The sequence below is a fragment of the Artibeus jamaicensis genome, unplaced genomic scaffold, assembly GCF_021234435.1.
Source record: "Artibeus jamaicensis isolate MK-2021 breed Jamaican fruit bat unplaced genomic scaffold, CSHL_Jam_final scaffold_1019, whole genome shotgun sequence".
Lineage (NCBI taxonomy): Eukaryota > Metazoa > Chordata > Mammalia > Chiroptera > Phyllostomidae > Artibeus > Artibeus jamaicensis.
In genome coordinates, this window is record NW_026522025.1 from 24,957,118 (window position 1) to 24,973,053 (window position 15,936).

Below are 15,936 nucleotides of genomic sequence, written 5' to 3' on the forward strand. Positions count from 1 at the left end.
CTTTTTTAAAAAGTTAGAACTCTTGAATTTAAACTCCCATTTTTATCTGCTATGAAAGTGCTTTTCAACCTTTTTCATCTCATGGCACACATAAACTAATTACTAAAATTCTGCGACACACTGGAAAATAAATTTTTTGCTGATCTGACTTCCAGATCAGCAATATAGGTATAATTCATTCACACCAAATGGTCACTATTGTGTTGGCTGTTGTCATTTTTTAATTTGTCAACCTAAGGGAGTGCCCCTTGACTATGCAGTCAGGTAGTACACATTTTACAAATTCTTATGGCACACCGGTACACCCGCACTCTGTGGCACACCGGTACTCTGTGGCACACCAGTACTCTGTGGCACACCAGTACTCTGTGGCACACTGGTACTCTGTGGCACACCGGTACACCCGTACTCTGTGGCACAGTGGTACTCTGTGGCACACCAGTACACTGGTATTCTGTGGCACACTGGTACTCTGTGGCATGCCAGCTGAAAAATCACTGTGCTAGGAGATGGGAAGAAATTCAACTTGTTTTCTATCATTACCTTTTGCTATCGTTTTCTGTGTATTCTGCTGTGATACCTGCTTTTTTTCTTTTTCCTGCCACATCTTACTTAGGTAGGTCATAATTATGATGTGAATCTGCTCATTTCTACCACACGATGACCCTGAAGTTAATCAGGATAGCCGAGGTATATTTGTGATAACAGCCCCCAAATCTCTGTGCCATAAACCCACAAACGTTTGAATCTCACCTGTGGCTCCTGTCCATTCAGAGGGGAAACTTTGCTCAGTGTAATCACTCAGAGACCACAGGTGACAAAGCAGCTGCCGCCCTATATGTTGCTGTTTGCCATGCTACAGGGCAAAAACAGCATGGCAGGTCATGCACTGGATGACAGCGCTTGGGCTGGAGGTAATACAGACTACTTGTGCTCACACCTCTCGAGCCAAAGCAAGTGATATGGTCCCACCAACTTCAAGGGAGGCAGGTAAGTGCAATACTCTGACATGCCCAGGAGAATGGAAAATAATTGCAGGACAGCACTAATGATTTCCACACTGAGTAACAACTTCTCTCATTCTTGCCTTCCTAATATAATTGAAACTTGGAAACACATTTGTTTCTCTTTTTAAACATTTTTATTATTGGGGGATATCACAGGATGAAAACCTTTAGGTCTCATTCTTCTAAACATCTTACAATTTATAAAGAAAAGGCAAAATAAATGCCACACATGCTGTTTGCAGTCAATAGAAATTTTAGATGAAGAAAAACAACTATAAAAATAAAGACTGAACCTGGCTGGTGGAGCTCAGTGGATTGAGCGTGGGCCTGTGAACCAGACAATTGCGGTTCGATTCCCAGTCAGGGCACATACAGGGGTTGCAGGCTGGTTCCCTGCAGGCCAGTTCCCAGCAGGGGAACGCATGAAAGGCAACCATACATTGATGTTTCTCTCTCTCTCTCCTTCCCTTCCCCTCTAAAGATAAATAAATAAAAAATCTTAAAAAAAAAAGAAATGGGACTTTATAATAAAAAAAAATGCAAGAAGTGAGACATTTCCGTATAATGCCCATACGTTGCCAAGTGGCAGCACTGCCTGAAATTGTTGCTTTTCTAATAAATAAAGATGTTTGAAACATATTTTTGTCTCTGTACTTCCAGTTTCTTTGTGACTGCAATGCCCCATGCCATTGAATTTAATTAAACTGTCAGAAAACCTGAGGTAAGACAACAGCACTGGAACAAGATGAAACGACCTTTTTTTTCCTTTTTCTCCAAGTGAGAACAGTTCTTTCATTTTCAACCCAATCTTAATAGGAGAGGAAGTACATCAGAATCTTGTTTAAAATTAAATTTTAGTAATCCGGACATGTAAGTTTATATATCAAGTGTTCTGCTTAAAGCTTCCATAGGGAGCTGTCTTTTGGCAAAAGTGTCAACTGCAAGTAATATGATAAAGGTGTGACATGCAGTTCTGACAAGTAGGTTGAAAGTTTTTATAGTATCAAAAAGTCTCATACTTGCTAATTTTTAGTTAATAATCTAGATAGTTTATGAAAATAATGAAAAGACCATTTTATATACATCTTATTCTTTTTTAAAAAATATTTTATGTATTTATTTTTAGAGTGAGGGGATGGGAAGGAGAAAGAGAGGGAGAGAAACATCAATGTGTGGTTGCCTCTCATGTGTCCCCTACTGGAGACCTGGCCTGCAACCCAAGCATGTGCCCTGACTAGGAATCGAACCGGTGACCCTTTGCTTCACAGGCCCACACTCAGTTCACTGTGCTACACCAGCCAGGGCTACATCTTATTCTTTTTTTTTCCAAAGGTTTTATTTATTTATTTTTAGAGGAGGAAGGGAAAGAGAGAGGGAGAGAAATATCAATGTGTGGTTGCATCTTGTGCGTCCCCTGCTGGGAACTGGCCTGCAACCCCGGTATGTGCCCTGACTGGGAATCGAACCGCAGTTGTTTGGTTCGCAGGCCTGTGGTCAATCCACTGAGCTACACCAGCCAGGGCTACATCTTATTCTTAATAAAATGAAGGCAGATTTATTGAAAGCTAAAGGAAATATATTTTAGATTTGGAGTGCATTTTACATTTCTACTTATAAAAGGATATAAATTCAGTCCTATGTTTCATATTTAATTTCTCTTGAATTAATTTTAGCATTTTGCAAAATCCAAATTTAGAAAATACCACAAATGTTCTTCAAATAAATGCAAATATTTTAAAAATACACCCTGTTGTCATTGTACTAACTTTCTCACATTAAATGAGGCAATCCTACACACTACTATATGAGGGGGATCCCCCAAACCCTGGAATTATCTTCTGGAGGGCGGGCCCCTTGTAGTACAGGCTTCTCCACTAGGTGAGTGTCCTAGGAACCCACCTGTATCAGGGTACCAGCTGGTGTTGTTGTGAGAGGCTGCGTTAAGCTTTAGTGAAATTTCTTTGAAGACACTTCAACACATTTGTCCATTTCATGATGGGTGATTTACAAGTGCACTTGTCCACAGCGTGCTGAGGGCTCAGCAGTTTTTGACCTAAAATGACATGACCCCCATACCCCACCCTCCCTGTTCACCCGATCTTTCCCCAAGTGACTATTTTGTTTCCCTGGGTGAAAAAAGTGTCTGGATAGGTGTATTGCATCAAATGGAGAGTACTTTGAAGGTGACTGAAGTTCAAACATGTAAGAATAAATACACATTTTTTTAATAAATAAATTGTGGGTTTTTTGACCCCCCTTCATACACCGACATAATTTTATTTTTAAAAAATGACATTATACTAAATGTGCTGTTGTGTTTTGCACTTTTTTTAGTTCATGTCAACTCACACAGGATGTTCTTCTCAACAGCTAAATAGTATCACATAATGTAACTGCACCATACTTTAAGAACTTTGTATTAAAGGAGAGCCGTTTTTGTTTCCGGTCACATCCCCCTTTCTAATAATGCTATTTTTCCAAATAATTCTATTTCAATATGAATATCCTTCTACCTTCTTTGCGCATGCTTTGTGGAATTGGCAGGTTAAGGCATGCTCGTTCTCACTGTTGGTATGTACTGCTAAATTGAACAGTGTGTGCTCCTGAGAGAAAAACACCCTCTTCCTGACATCACCCACCGTGTATTTCAGTAATCTTTTTATTGTTACTGATCTGATTGCCAAAACTAAATCATATTTATGTCATTCTTTGCTAATGAAGTTGAGCTTGTTTTTATACTTTTGTTCGTCATTTGCTCTTTGGTCTATTTCTTGTTCCTGATCTTCATTCATTTTTAATACATTAATTTTTTACTGCCTTTTAGGAAGACTGTTTTTTAAGAATATTATCCTAGTCTTTAGGGTTCCTGGGCTCAATTCCTGTGTGTGTGTGCACCCTGCTAGTGTCCAAGAATTCAACTCAGTTCTGACAATATCTACCGAGAGATAGCATCGGATCCCACAGGTTAAGGGTGCAATTTCTACGACTGTTCTTTCTCCCTTCCTCCTCACCTTTCATATGCCAGCTGAAAAGCCAAGCTCTTACCTGTACTTCTGACTAACTGGCTACAGATTGGAGGTTCCAATGACCCTGCAACTCAGGATGACAATCACAAGTCCAGGTTGTTACCTGTACTTCCAATCAACTGGCTATAAATCAGAGGTTCTCACAACTCACTCCTTATATTCAATTAATTTCCAAAAACAATTTGCAGAACTCAGAGAAATGTATTAGTAGATTGCCAGTTTATTATAAAAGGATATAACTCAGGGAAAGCCAGATGGAAGAGATAAAAAAGGCAAGGTATTTGGAAAGGGGTGCGGAGATTCCCTTCTCTTCTCTCTCTGGTCATCCCACTCTTCAAGCACCTCCATGTATTTACCAACCCAGAAGCTTCCTGAACCCCATCTTTTTAGGTTTTTATGGATGCTTCATCACCTAGGCTGGACTGATTAAATTATCAATCACTGGTAATTGAGGGGAGGCAAACAATTTAGTCTAAAGCAGATATTAACACTTTATTTTAAATATATGTTACACACACAGTGGTACCTAGGTACTCGTCATTAATTTGTTCTGGAACTCGTGATGAGTGCCAAGACTGACAAGTACCGAATGATGAAGCATCTTTTCCTGCAGGGCAGCCTTGTGACTCATACAAGTGCAACCAGTCCTGATCAAGTGCTGGGTGCTGAAACTTTTTTTTTCTTGTCAAAATGTGATGAGTACAGGGTATGATGAATTCTGAAGCTGACCAGTACCAAAGTACCACTGTGCCTTTCTCCCAGACTACCGTTTTCTTCTGCATGGAAGTTGTCTCACTAGATAAGAATTTTACACTTGCACTTAGGCACAGAATTAATCTTTAATGAATTCTTTGTTTTGTTTCTTGTTTATAAAGACTTCTTGTCTTCAAAGATAATAAATATATCCACCTATAACATTTTCTACAATTAAGAGTCTACCCTTCCCAACAGCATGGATGGAACTGGAGAGCCTTATGATGAGGGAAATAAGCCAGGTGGCGAAAGACAAATACCATATGATCTCACCTTTAACAGGAACCTAATCAACAAAGCAAACAAGCAAGCAAAATACAACCAGAGACACTGAAATAAAGAACAAATTGACAGTAACCTGAGAGGAGAGGGGAGAGGGATAATGGGGGATAATAAAGGAAGGACCATCAAAAATGTATAAAGGACACATGGACAAAGCCAAACCTACTCACAAGGGTAAGAGGTGGGGATGGGTGGGGCGGGGGATGTGGTGGGGTGGAAACAACTGTACTTGAACAACAATAAAGCACTTGTTTTTTAACTTTAGATTTTATACTTTTCATGGAGTTTATGTTTTTGTTTCTTGTGAGATGACAATCTAACTTTTCATTTTAACCCAGATGTATAACCAACAGGCCCTTCAACATGATTAAAATTTTAGAAAACAATTTGTTAGTTATATACTTAAAAATCTTTGGGTAAATTTCCATTAAGCTTTGTGAAATACTGAACTTAGCTCACTTGGTTTCTATTATTAACTATGGCTGGAAAACACTAGCCGGGACTGTACTATAATAAAAGTAGTATGGACACCAGTAACCTGGCTGGTGCCAGGAGTGCAAGTGGAAGCAGAGGGGAGGGGCCACGGGAGGCAAGCGGCGTGCTTGATGCCAGATTCCCCACCCCTGGGCAAAGGCATGGCAGAAAGAAGTTGCTGTGCTGAGCGCGCGTAAGACTGAAAACTCTCCTATTCCCTTCTGGTCTCTGGGTGTGGGTGTGGGCAGAGGACATAGTCGCCTGTGAGGGTCAAGTCAACATAGCAGAAGTGGGAGGCGCCGTCCTGTCAGTCTAGCTAAAAAAGATGGATTGGCTGGCCGGGGATGGGGGCAGACCTTCACAGAGCGTGCGGAAGTTTGAGGACCCGTCTGGCTCACACAGGTAGCAGATTTACACAGAGGGAAAGAGAAACGTCCTCTCTTCCTCTTGGATCCACCTGACAGATGTGTGGGTCGGAGCGTTTGCAGATTTGGGTCGTAAGTCAGGTGGTGGATGGTTGTTCTGACAACACACGCTGACTTCAGGGGGGCTCCTGAAGCTGGAAAGCAACCTGCATAGCAGCCTTGGGCTTCAAAAGACAGGAGTGGGAATTTAAGGTCTTCTGGGGGGCTTTGGTCCTTTTGGAAACAGCTGGGTTTTGTATTTTGTGGTTGGGATGAGCCTGGAGATGGGGAGTCCTCAGCCTCTCAAATTGTGCAACGTTTTAATAAAGACCTTTTTCCTTCTGCATCACCCTGTGCCTTGGGGATTTTCCTATGGGTGATGACAGCAGCAGAACCCCACTTTTGTTTGGTGACAATATTACTCTTAGTATTCAACTATAAGTCTGAGGCCTATCAGCGTTAAGACGTGACCTTTGAGTTGTTTTTTTGCTATAAAACATACTGTTGCGTAATGCTTTTTCTTTTTTGCTATATGTCTTCTGTGACTAACAACGATTTCTAGATGGTTAAGTGAGTTGATTAGAAGGCATATTAGCTTGCTAGGACTGCTGTAACAAGGTATTACAGACTGGGTGGCTTGAACAACAGAGATTTACTTCTTCACCATCCTGGAAGTTAGAAGTCTGAGATCAAGGTACCAAGAGGGTAGACTTTTTTTCTGAGTCTTATCGCCTCATCTTATCGATTGCAATCTTTTCCTTTTTAAGGTCTTTTGTCTGGGTCTACTTTCCTTTTTTGATAAGGACACGAGTCCTATTGGATTAGAGCCACTCTAATGGTGATCTTATCTTACCTCTACCTTTTCAACAATTCTATCTTCAAATTCAGTCACACTCCCAGGTACTTCGGGTTAGGTCTCAAACACGTGCACTTTGGATGGACACAATTTAGCCCCTAACGAGAAGATAGTGTGTGCTGTTGAGGTCCAAAACAGATGTTGAAAAGGGACAATCCCGAACGAGCCCCGGATAAAGTTAGGCTGACCAGGAGCAGGGAAATTTTTACTTCCTAAAAGGGCTAACCGCCAACTACACAAAGAGCCGTTTGAATTTCCCTAATAAGCCAATGGCAATCAGCTGTTTAGAGCTAGTCAATAGCTAACAGCCACATGTGCTTCTGTTCAAAGCTTGCTTGCATACCCCTATATAAGGACATAGCTGTAAGCGCTGGGGCGCGGTTCTCATCTGCAGCTCTCCTGAGCATAGTGTCCTGGGACACTCAGAGAGCTCGCCCCTGGCAGGTAAAACTTGGCCAATAAAGTAACATCTTGAAAATTCTGAAAGTCTCCGAACCTCTGTTTCTCGTGACGGCGAATGCAACATGTGCCATTAAGGTAAAGTTATAATAACTGGCCTGCTCATGGATTGAGCCTATTCAGGTTTGTTATCTAGTTGTTCTCAAACATCAGCATGCACCACTTTTACTTGCAGGGTTTGCTAAATCAGATTGCAGGGTTCTGACTCAGTGACTCAATCAGTAGCTCTTGCGTAGGCCCAGCGCATTTACATTTCTAATGAGGCCCCAGGGGAAGGTCTCCCCATAGTGCTGGTCTGGGGAACAAATCTTGTACAGGTCTCAAAAGGAGTTTTGTTATGGAGACAGGCAAAACTCCCACCATAGTCTGAAAATATTGTTTACATTATATAATTCTGACTAAAAGTCCCCTTCCTTTTTTTAAAAGAAAAAGTACAAGGCTATTTGGATAAACTCTACATTTTGCTTCCTACACTTTCAACATTTATAATTTTCCTAGATGTTGCATTTTCCACCCTTGTTTGGGTCCAGCTGGTGTTAAAATCTTTGACTCCAATATGATACATCGTCAGTTAGTTGGTTCCCTTCCAGAGGGACACTGGAACTTATCCAGTTTTCAAATAAAATATAATAGTAATACTTCTAAAACAATTAAATTATCAGTGTGGTTAATTAAAAACAATTAGAATGAAAATAGAGAATAAGTGGGCCCAAACTAAATAAAAACACTTGCATAGAAATCTCATTCCTCAAGCATCAAAAAAATATTGTACAAGGTCTTTTAAATGAGTCCAAATAGATGCTATTTATAAGGTAAGGAGGGGGCGGGAAACTATAGAAGTAAAAGTCCAGGCTGTGCTTTTTAAAAATACCATTCTACCCAGGAAAAAGTTCCTCTCTCTTTTAAGAGTCATATATCTTTGGTTACTGGGAGACTAACAAAGGCAAACATAAACACAGATTAAAATGTTTTAAGTAGTCACTTTAAATATATCATTCTGAAATCTTGGTGTAAAAATGTACTAATTTATAAAACTTGGACTATTAGAAGAGTTGAAAACAGCAACATGATATAGTCTCCTGAAGATTATGATAATCACTTTATGATTCTGGTTTTATAAGATTAAAGATTTCCTCAGAGCAAGTGTGAAAGGAAAATGCAAAACGGAGAGTTCAAAAACACAGCAAAAATGAAAGAATCTAAAATTAGAAGTGCTACATAGGGATCTGCCTCCCAAATTGTGGTTACGCCGATATTGAAATTGTTTATTAGTGATGCTTTAGTGGTGCTTTAAGAAATAATGGCATTTTCCGTGAGATAAGCCTCTCCAGATCTATGTAAGGCTTCTGTGGGTCTCATCTCCTTTCTGATTTGTGGTGCCTACCTGGCAGCCCTTATTAATTGCAATAATCAGAAACTTGTGATGATTGAGGAGAGTTTTTAATAACCCCGTGTGTCAAGGCCTTGAATAAAAGGAGCTTGGAGTTATGTGGTGATTACGGTTTTGTTCTTTGATAAAGTGGTGTAACAATTGGCTTTTGTCTTTAATGATATTAGCCTCTCAAGTTGTCTCCCTAAACATGCTAACCTATCCTCCATGCCTGTGAAAATAAGGTTGCTGGTGCTGTGGTGCTGTATTTATTATATCATTTTTTAAAGCCTTCCATCTGCTTTTTAAAAATTGCTTATGCTATAGGGTTTTCCCACTTTCTCTTCCTCTGCCCACCCCCACCCAGCCCTACACCCTCCCCGCCCTCAGCTCACCCCATATCATTGTTTCTGTCCCAGGGTCAAGTGTAAATGCTCTTTGGTTAATCCTTTTACCATCTTTCATCCAGTACCTTCCTGCCCTCAGGCAGCGGTCAGTCTGTTCCATGTATCTATGCTTCTGTTTCTATTTTGTTTATTAGTTTATTTTGTTCATTGGATTTCACATATAAATGAAATCATGTGGTATAGTGCAGTGTTGGTGGGAATGCAGACTGGTACAGCCACTATGGAAGACACTATGGGGTATCCTCTAAAAAATAAAAACCGAACTCCCTTTTGACCCAGAGATACCATGTCTGGGAATATATTCTAAGAGCCCTGAATCCTCAATACAAAAAAAAAAGGACACATATCCCCATGTTCATAGCAGTGCTATCTATGGGAGCCTAGATCTGGAAACAGCCTAAGTGCCCATCAGTAGAGGAGTGGATAAAAAAGTTGGGTTATGTTACAAAATAGAATACAATGCAGTTAAAAGGAAAAAAAAAACCCTCTTGCCTTTTGCAACAGTGTCAGTAGACCTGGAGAATATTATGCGAAGTGAAATAAGCCAGTCCGTCAAGCTGCATTTATTTATACCCACTGTTGTTTATGTTCAACTAAAATACAAATAAATATATTTTGGACCAGTTTGCCTTTATCATGAGAACTTATCATGGTCTGTGATTCAATACAGCATGGTGACAGCAATTCATTGCGACCTAATGAATAACACCAACCACTTAGCATGTGGGCTGGAATTGCTGTCATTAAAAGACCTGTATGTGTCTTTAAGAACTTTCCATAATCCTGATTTGTGGAGAGTAAGCATTGTGGGGAAATGGTTTTAATGTCTCTAGCTTTAGAGGAAAAATTTCTGCATATTTCAAGAATGGAAGATGATCTACCATTACATGACAACATTGCTCTCGGAATTCAACTCATAAGCATTACCAGTAATTGTTTACGAGATTGTTATCATCCCCTGAAATTCAATATTTCTATTGTAATTCTGAGTAAATTTTGCAAGTAGGTAAGACAAGCTTTGTTAAATTTGTAGCTATTAGGTTCAACTTCTACTTGCCTGATGCATCTATTTATAGACAAATCATTCTTTGCTCTGATGTCTAAGAGACGGGGAATGGGTGCTGAGTCGCAACATATATGCTTCTTAATTTTGTTCTTCTTTGCAATTGCCACTGCAGGTCAAGTTTTACCTGGTCTATAGCTGCCTAGCTGTTTTTCCCCCACCTGTTTGTTCACCAAAGGGTAACAACTTTTACCATTCAAACTGAATGTGGAGTTTTCTTCTTAAAAAATAATTATGAATATTTTACTTGCTTGCTTTCAAATTATTTCCCTTTTTGACTGCCTTCAAAATCAAGCAGGTCCGAACTACTTAGCATGATAAACAAAGCTCTTCATTATCTTCTCTGTAGTGGATCCATTCTGATGGGACTGAGCAGTCTGTAAACAACACTCCCTTCTCTGAGGTTTCTTAAAAAAAAAGATTGTATTTATTTGTTTTTAGAGAGGGGAAGGGAGGGAGAGAGACAGTGAGAGAAACATGTGTGGTTGCCTCTCACACACCTCCTCCTGGGGACCTGGCCCATAACCCAGGCATGTGCCCCTGACTGGGAATCGAACAGGTAACCTCTTGATTCACAGCCCGGGGCTCTATCCATTGAGCCACACGAGCCAGGCCTTTCTCTGAGATTTCTGATTCTTCTGTTATTATCAGGGTTGCTGTTGCCAATAACTGTGCTTGTACCCTGAGACTAATGGGATTTGACCATGAGTAGGCCTCTTTATCAAGTTGTGAAAATCAGGTGCTCTTGCTTAAAATTTTAGATTCATAAACTTATCTATTGTCTAATTTGTTTTTACTTGATATGATTATTCCATATACTAGTGTGTCATTTTGAATATACAAAATCTATAGCTTGGAGGTGCTGTTAGCTTCAAAGCATGGAGAAAGGATTAAAACCACTGTCTGAAGCTTAGGCTATGCTGCTGCCCTAAAAAAACTTAAATGTGGTGGTGGAATTAAAGAGCCATGCGAATTACCTAATTTACTAAACAGAACATTGGAAGCATTATTAACAATCCCATTTGTCTAATGTTCATTAAAGTGCTTAAAGGATTTTATATTTAGTATATCTATGCCATCCACTACTCACCAATTTTTTGTTTTATTTTTTTCAGAAATATCTGCATTGTAAATATATTTAATAAATAAACATTCAGAAGGGGTATGCATTCTTTAAAAGAAATATTTGTTTCCAGTTGATAATTGGCTTTAAGAAGTTTTATAAAATCACTTGGCATTACTAATGCTTATGTACTTGTACACCAGTAGCAAGGGGCTAGCTAGGAAATGGGAAATATGTGTGTGCATAGGGCATAGGGTAAAAATGTTTTTGACTCTATTCCAGTCATTGTGCTTGATGCACATTTCTTTTTTGGAAGGGGTGGTAGGGGTAAGGAGTCTTATGATGCGGACACTGGCTCGCCGTGTCCGGGTCATTATGGATGAAATGAGACATTCACATGGACTACCGAGTCTGGTGGAGGAAAAGGGACAGCATGGCTTTTCCCTCAAGGGGAGCAGAAGCCCATGGCCTCTGCCATGACCGGCCTTTATTGGGTTTCTCAGCACATTACATGGTGGTCTTCATTTACTGTGCACAGGTTGCTTTAGATGGTTACCTTTTACAGAAAACAAAGGAGCCAATGCTGCTAATCACATCGCAGAAGAGGGATATTTGCAAATGAAAAGGCAAAAGTAGTTGATTCGGTTACACTGATCCTTGGAAGGTTTAGCATGGATTTTAGAAACTTATTTTGCTGTAAATATTTGCCACAAACCGGGTGAGGGAGTTTTTAGCAAAAAGCAAGACTCAAAGCGGCCTAGGCACATTGCAGGCCTGATTCCCCAGAGGAGAACCTATCCATGGGCGTTAGTCCTGTGCATCTCTGAGGGGGAGTTGGGCCCCTACCACTCAGAACGGTCTCCTACAGTCTTATTTTTAATTTTCTAATTGCCTGAAATTTAATAGACTTCTACTGGGGAAAATGTGAAGGGTAAAAAAGAAAAAACATTTCTATAAAGCTATGTTCTTTCTCTGCATCCATGTTTACTATGTATAAATTTTTAATTAATTTAATCCTTGATTTTAATTAAATTAATTAATTAGAGGGGCAATTGACATATAACATTATATTAGTTTCAGGTGTACATCATAATGATTCAATATATACAATGCAAAATGATCACTACAGTATATCTAGTTACAATTTGCCACCATTCACAATTACAAAAAATTGTTTTCTTATAATGAGAAGTTTTAAGATTTACTCTTAGTAACTTTCAAATGTTATTTTTCAAATAATAGTACCATGTTGTTAACCATAGCTGTTATATTGTACATTATATTTCCATGAATTATCTATTTTATTTATTTAAAAAAATTTATACTCACCTGAGGACATTTTTTTATTGCTTTCAGAGAGAGTAAGGGAGAAAGGGAGAGAGAGAGAGAGACAGAGAAAGAAAAACATCAATGTGTGAGAGAAACAGTTACTGGTTGTCTTCTCCTGTATAACCTAACTGGGGATAGAACCCAGAACCTGCGTATGTGCCCTGAGTGGCAACTGAACCTCTGACCCTTAGGTCTATGGGACAATGATCCAACCAACTGAGCTTCACTGGCCAGGGCAACTTATCTATTTTATTTTATAACTGGAATTTTATACCTTTGTTTTATACCTTTTGATGTTCACTGATCTCATGCTCCTGCCCCCACCGCCGGCAACCAAAAATCTACTCTCTATATTTGTGAATCTGGCTTATTTTTGTTTTTGTTTGTTTTAGATTTTACACATAAGTAAAATCACACTGTACTTGTTTTATTTCTGTCTTATTTCAGTTAACATAATGTCCTCAATGTTATCCATGTTGCTGTAAATGGAAAGATTCCATTTTTTAGGGTTGAGAAACATCCCATTACATTCCACATCTTTATTCGTTCATCTATTAATAGGCATTTAGGTTATTTCCAGATCTTGGTTACTGTAAATAATGCTGCAAAGAACATGTGGGTGAATATATCTTTTTGAATTAGTGTCATCATTTTCTTCACATAAATACCGGATGGAATTGCCGGATCATTTCTTTTATTTTTATTTTTCATTTTCTTTTCTTGTTTTTTTTTTGAGGAAACTCCATACTGTTTTCCATAGTGACTGCACTAATTTGCAGTCCAACCAAGAGTGCACAATAGTTCCATTTGTGCACACCCTTAACACTTGGTATTTCTTGTATTTTTGATGATAGCCATTTAACGGGTATGAGATAATATCTCACCGTGGCTTTAATTTGTATTTCCCTTATGATGAGTGAACTGTGAGCAAATCCTGGCTACATGATTATAAACTTCTCTCAGTGTGAGGTATGTAATCTGATCTGATTTATAAAACTGACCAAGAATATCTCACAGTGTTATTGTATGGGTTAAATAAAATAATATATCCAAAAGCTACAGCACAGTTCTGGTAAAAAAGAAGCCACTCTTTAAATGGAAGCTTTACTAAAATAATTATTAATATTTTTCAGAAGAATCATATCATATGCATAGTTAACTTGATATTGAACTGCATGCTTGGCAAAGAAGAAAAAAGGAAATGAAAATAGTGTGAAGGTTCTGTCTGGGTGCCTCAGTTAGTTAGAGTGTTGCCCCGACAGGCCAAGGCTGTGGGTTCAGTCCCGAATCAGGGCACATACAAGAATCAATCAATGAATGCATAAATAAGTGGAACAAAAAATCAATATTTCTCTCTCCTTAAGAAGGGCACAGACAGTGACAAAGACTGTTTTACACAGTATTCTTTATTATCTATAATATATTTCTATATTCTTTAGATTCACATATTGCTCTATATTGTATACACAAAACCTCAGGTACTGTGCTTCATAGGTGCTTTGACAGCTTGTCAGGAACAATTCTCACTCACTGCCACATGTGCTAACTTCAGAAACTAAGCAGCCATTGACAAGCCACTCCTTGATATTATTGTCATCAAAATATCAGACTCATTGTTTCTCAGGTCTCTTTGAACTTTCTGCTCCAATTTAGAAGAAGAAGCACTCTAAGAAATGGAGAACAATCCTAGACTTGGTTTACACCTACCTAATTTCTACCTTTCACTGGAGTCTTAAACACCAAAAACTTGACAAAAACTATTGGATTTACATAATTCCCAAAACCCGTTGCAAATGAAGTGCACCCCTTCCCAGCTTTGCTTCCACCTCTCTTCCCTGCCGTAATCTGCAATCATGCAAGTGTCCCCATCACTCTTGCCCTGGGGAACATAAATGTTTAATGTTTGATTTGTGGCATCCTCCATGTCCTCGATTGGATAAATTTTCATACTGATTTCACTCACATCGGAAATAGTTTTGGTCCCAGCTTTGTAGAAACAGGATTCTGAGCCATAATTTAAGATTTAATAAACATTTATGCTCTTCAAAGTGGCTTGAGTTTATCCCAAATGCAATAGTGTTTCTGGCCTAAATCTGTTAAATGATCATTATTTATTTTATCAAGGCACAAGACTCATTATTTGTAAATAAAAAGCACATTGTAAATGGATTTCCCCCTGATTTAATTCTTACTGCCTTCATTTCCACTTAAAGTTTTTTCCATATTGATTTTTAAATCATTTAGTAGAATATTCTTCACCTAATGAGTTCCATAATGCCTAAGTGTGGTGATCACTGCATACTGAAGAGGTATGCTCCAAAAAGAGTAGGTTCATTTTATTAGTTATTAATATACTTGACTACTCTGTAAAGGGTAGGCTTTCTGAGACCCTAGTATTTTAAAAACTTCTTTAAAACATCAAAAGCATAGTCTATGTCTCTAAAATATCAACCACATTGATTCCAGAAATACATTAGTGAAGCATTGAAGAGATAAGTGGTTAATGACTTTAAGTCTTTAGCAAAAGATCCTGCATAGTACGTTTTATTTAGCAGGTTCCAGTCAGTACTCAGAGAGAAAAAAATCCTGTTTGCTAAAACCATTTAATAAATTGCTTTACAAACTAATCATACAAGTTGTAAGAACAAAGCAGATCTTTACAGGATAAATGAAATGTACAGTAGAAGAAATATCATAGGTACACTACACACTTTTTTTCTAGCCCACCTGGGCCCCAAATATTGGTTTCTCTGCGTCATTCTTGAATGAAAGGAAGCAGAGTTTCTTCTAGAAGTGGTTTATTCTAGGGTTGGGGCAGAGAAAATATAAGATGAATATCTTACAGCGACAAAAATTAAGAAAGTGCTCAGAAAACAAAAGCTGGGGACATGACAAAGGGACACCAGAGTCAACCTGAAAGAGCTCACAATTGTCAAAACTAAAATAATTTGAGCATAAAATAAATAATTTCATAATTATTTTATACATTAGGGCTTATCACCCAAAGTATAAAGTAAAAATTTATGAACTTACATTGATATAAATAAATGGATGAGTAAATAAATAAATGAGAAGAGAAATCCTTCTTCTATAATTCCAAGTAATATATGAAGATACTCTCCCTCCCACAAGGTGGAATTTAATTCAGGCCACCCTTCCTTTCTAAGTGTGACCTGGACGTAATGACTTGCTTGCAAAGAACAGAGTATGGGAAAATAATAACTTGGTAGACACTTCCTTAATCAAATGATCTTGATAAACATGAGCAGGTGTAAGTCATATAGATAACTTGTACTCACTGATATGATGCCACAAGGGCATTTCAACTTCACATCTCTGATATCTTTCCTGATAATTATATTCTTAGTCTAACTATCTGAGCAAACATCAGAAAAACTCAAATTGCAGGACCTACCTGCTTACTGCCCCTCAAAACTATCGCGT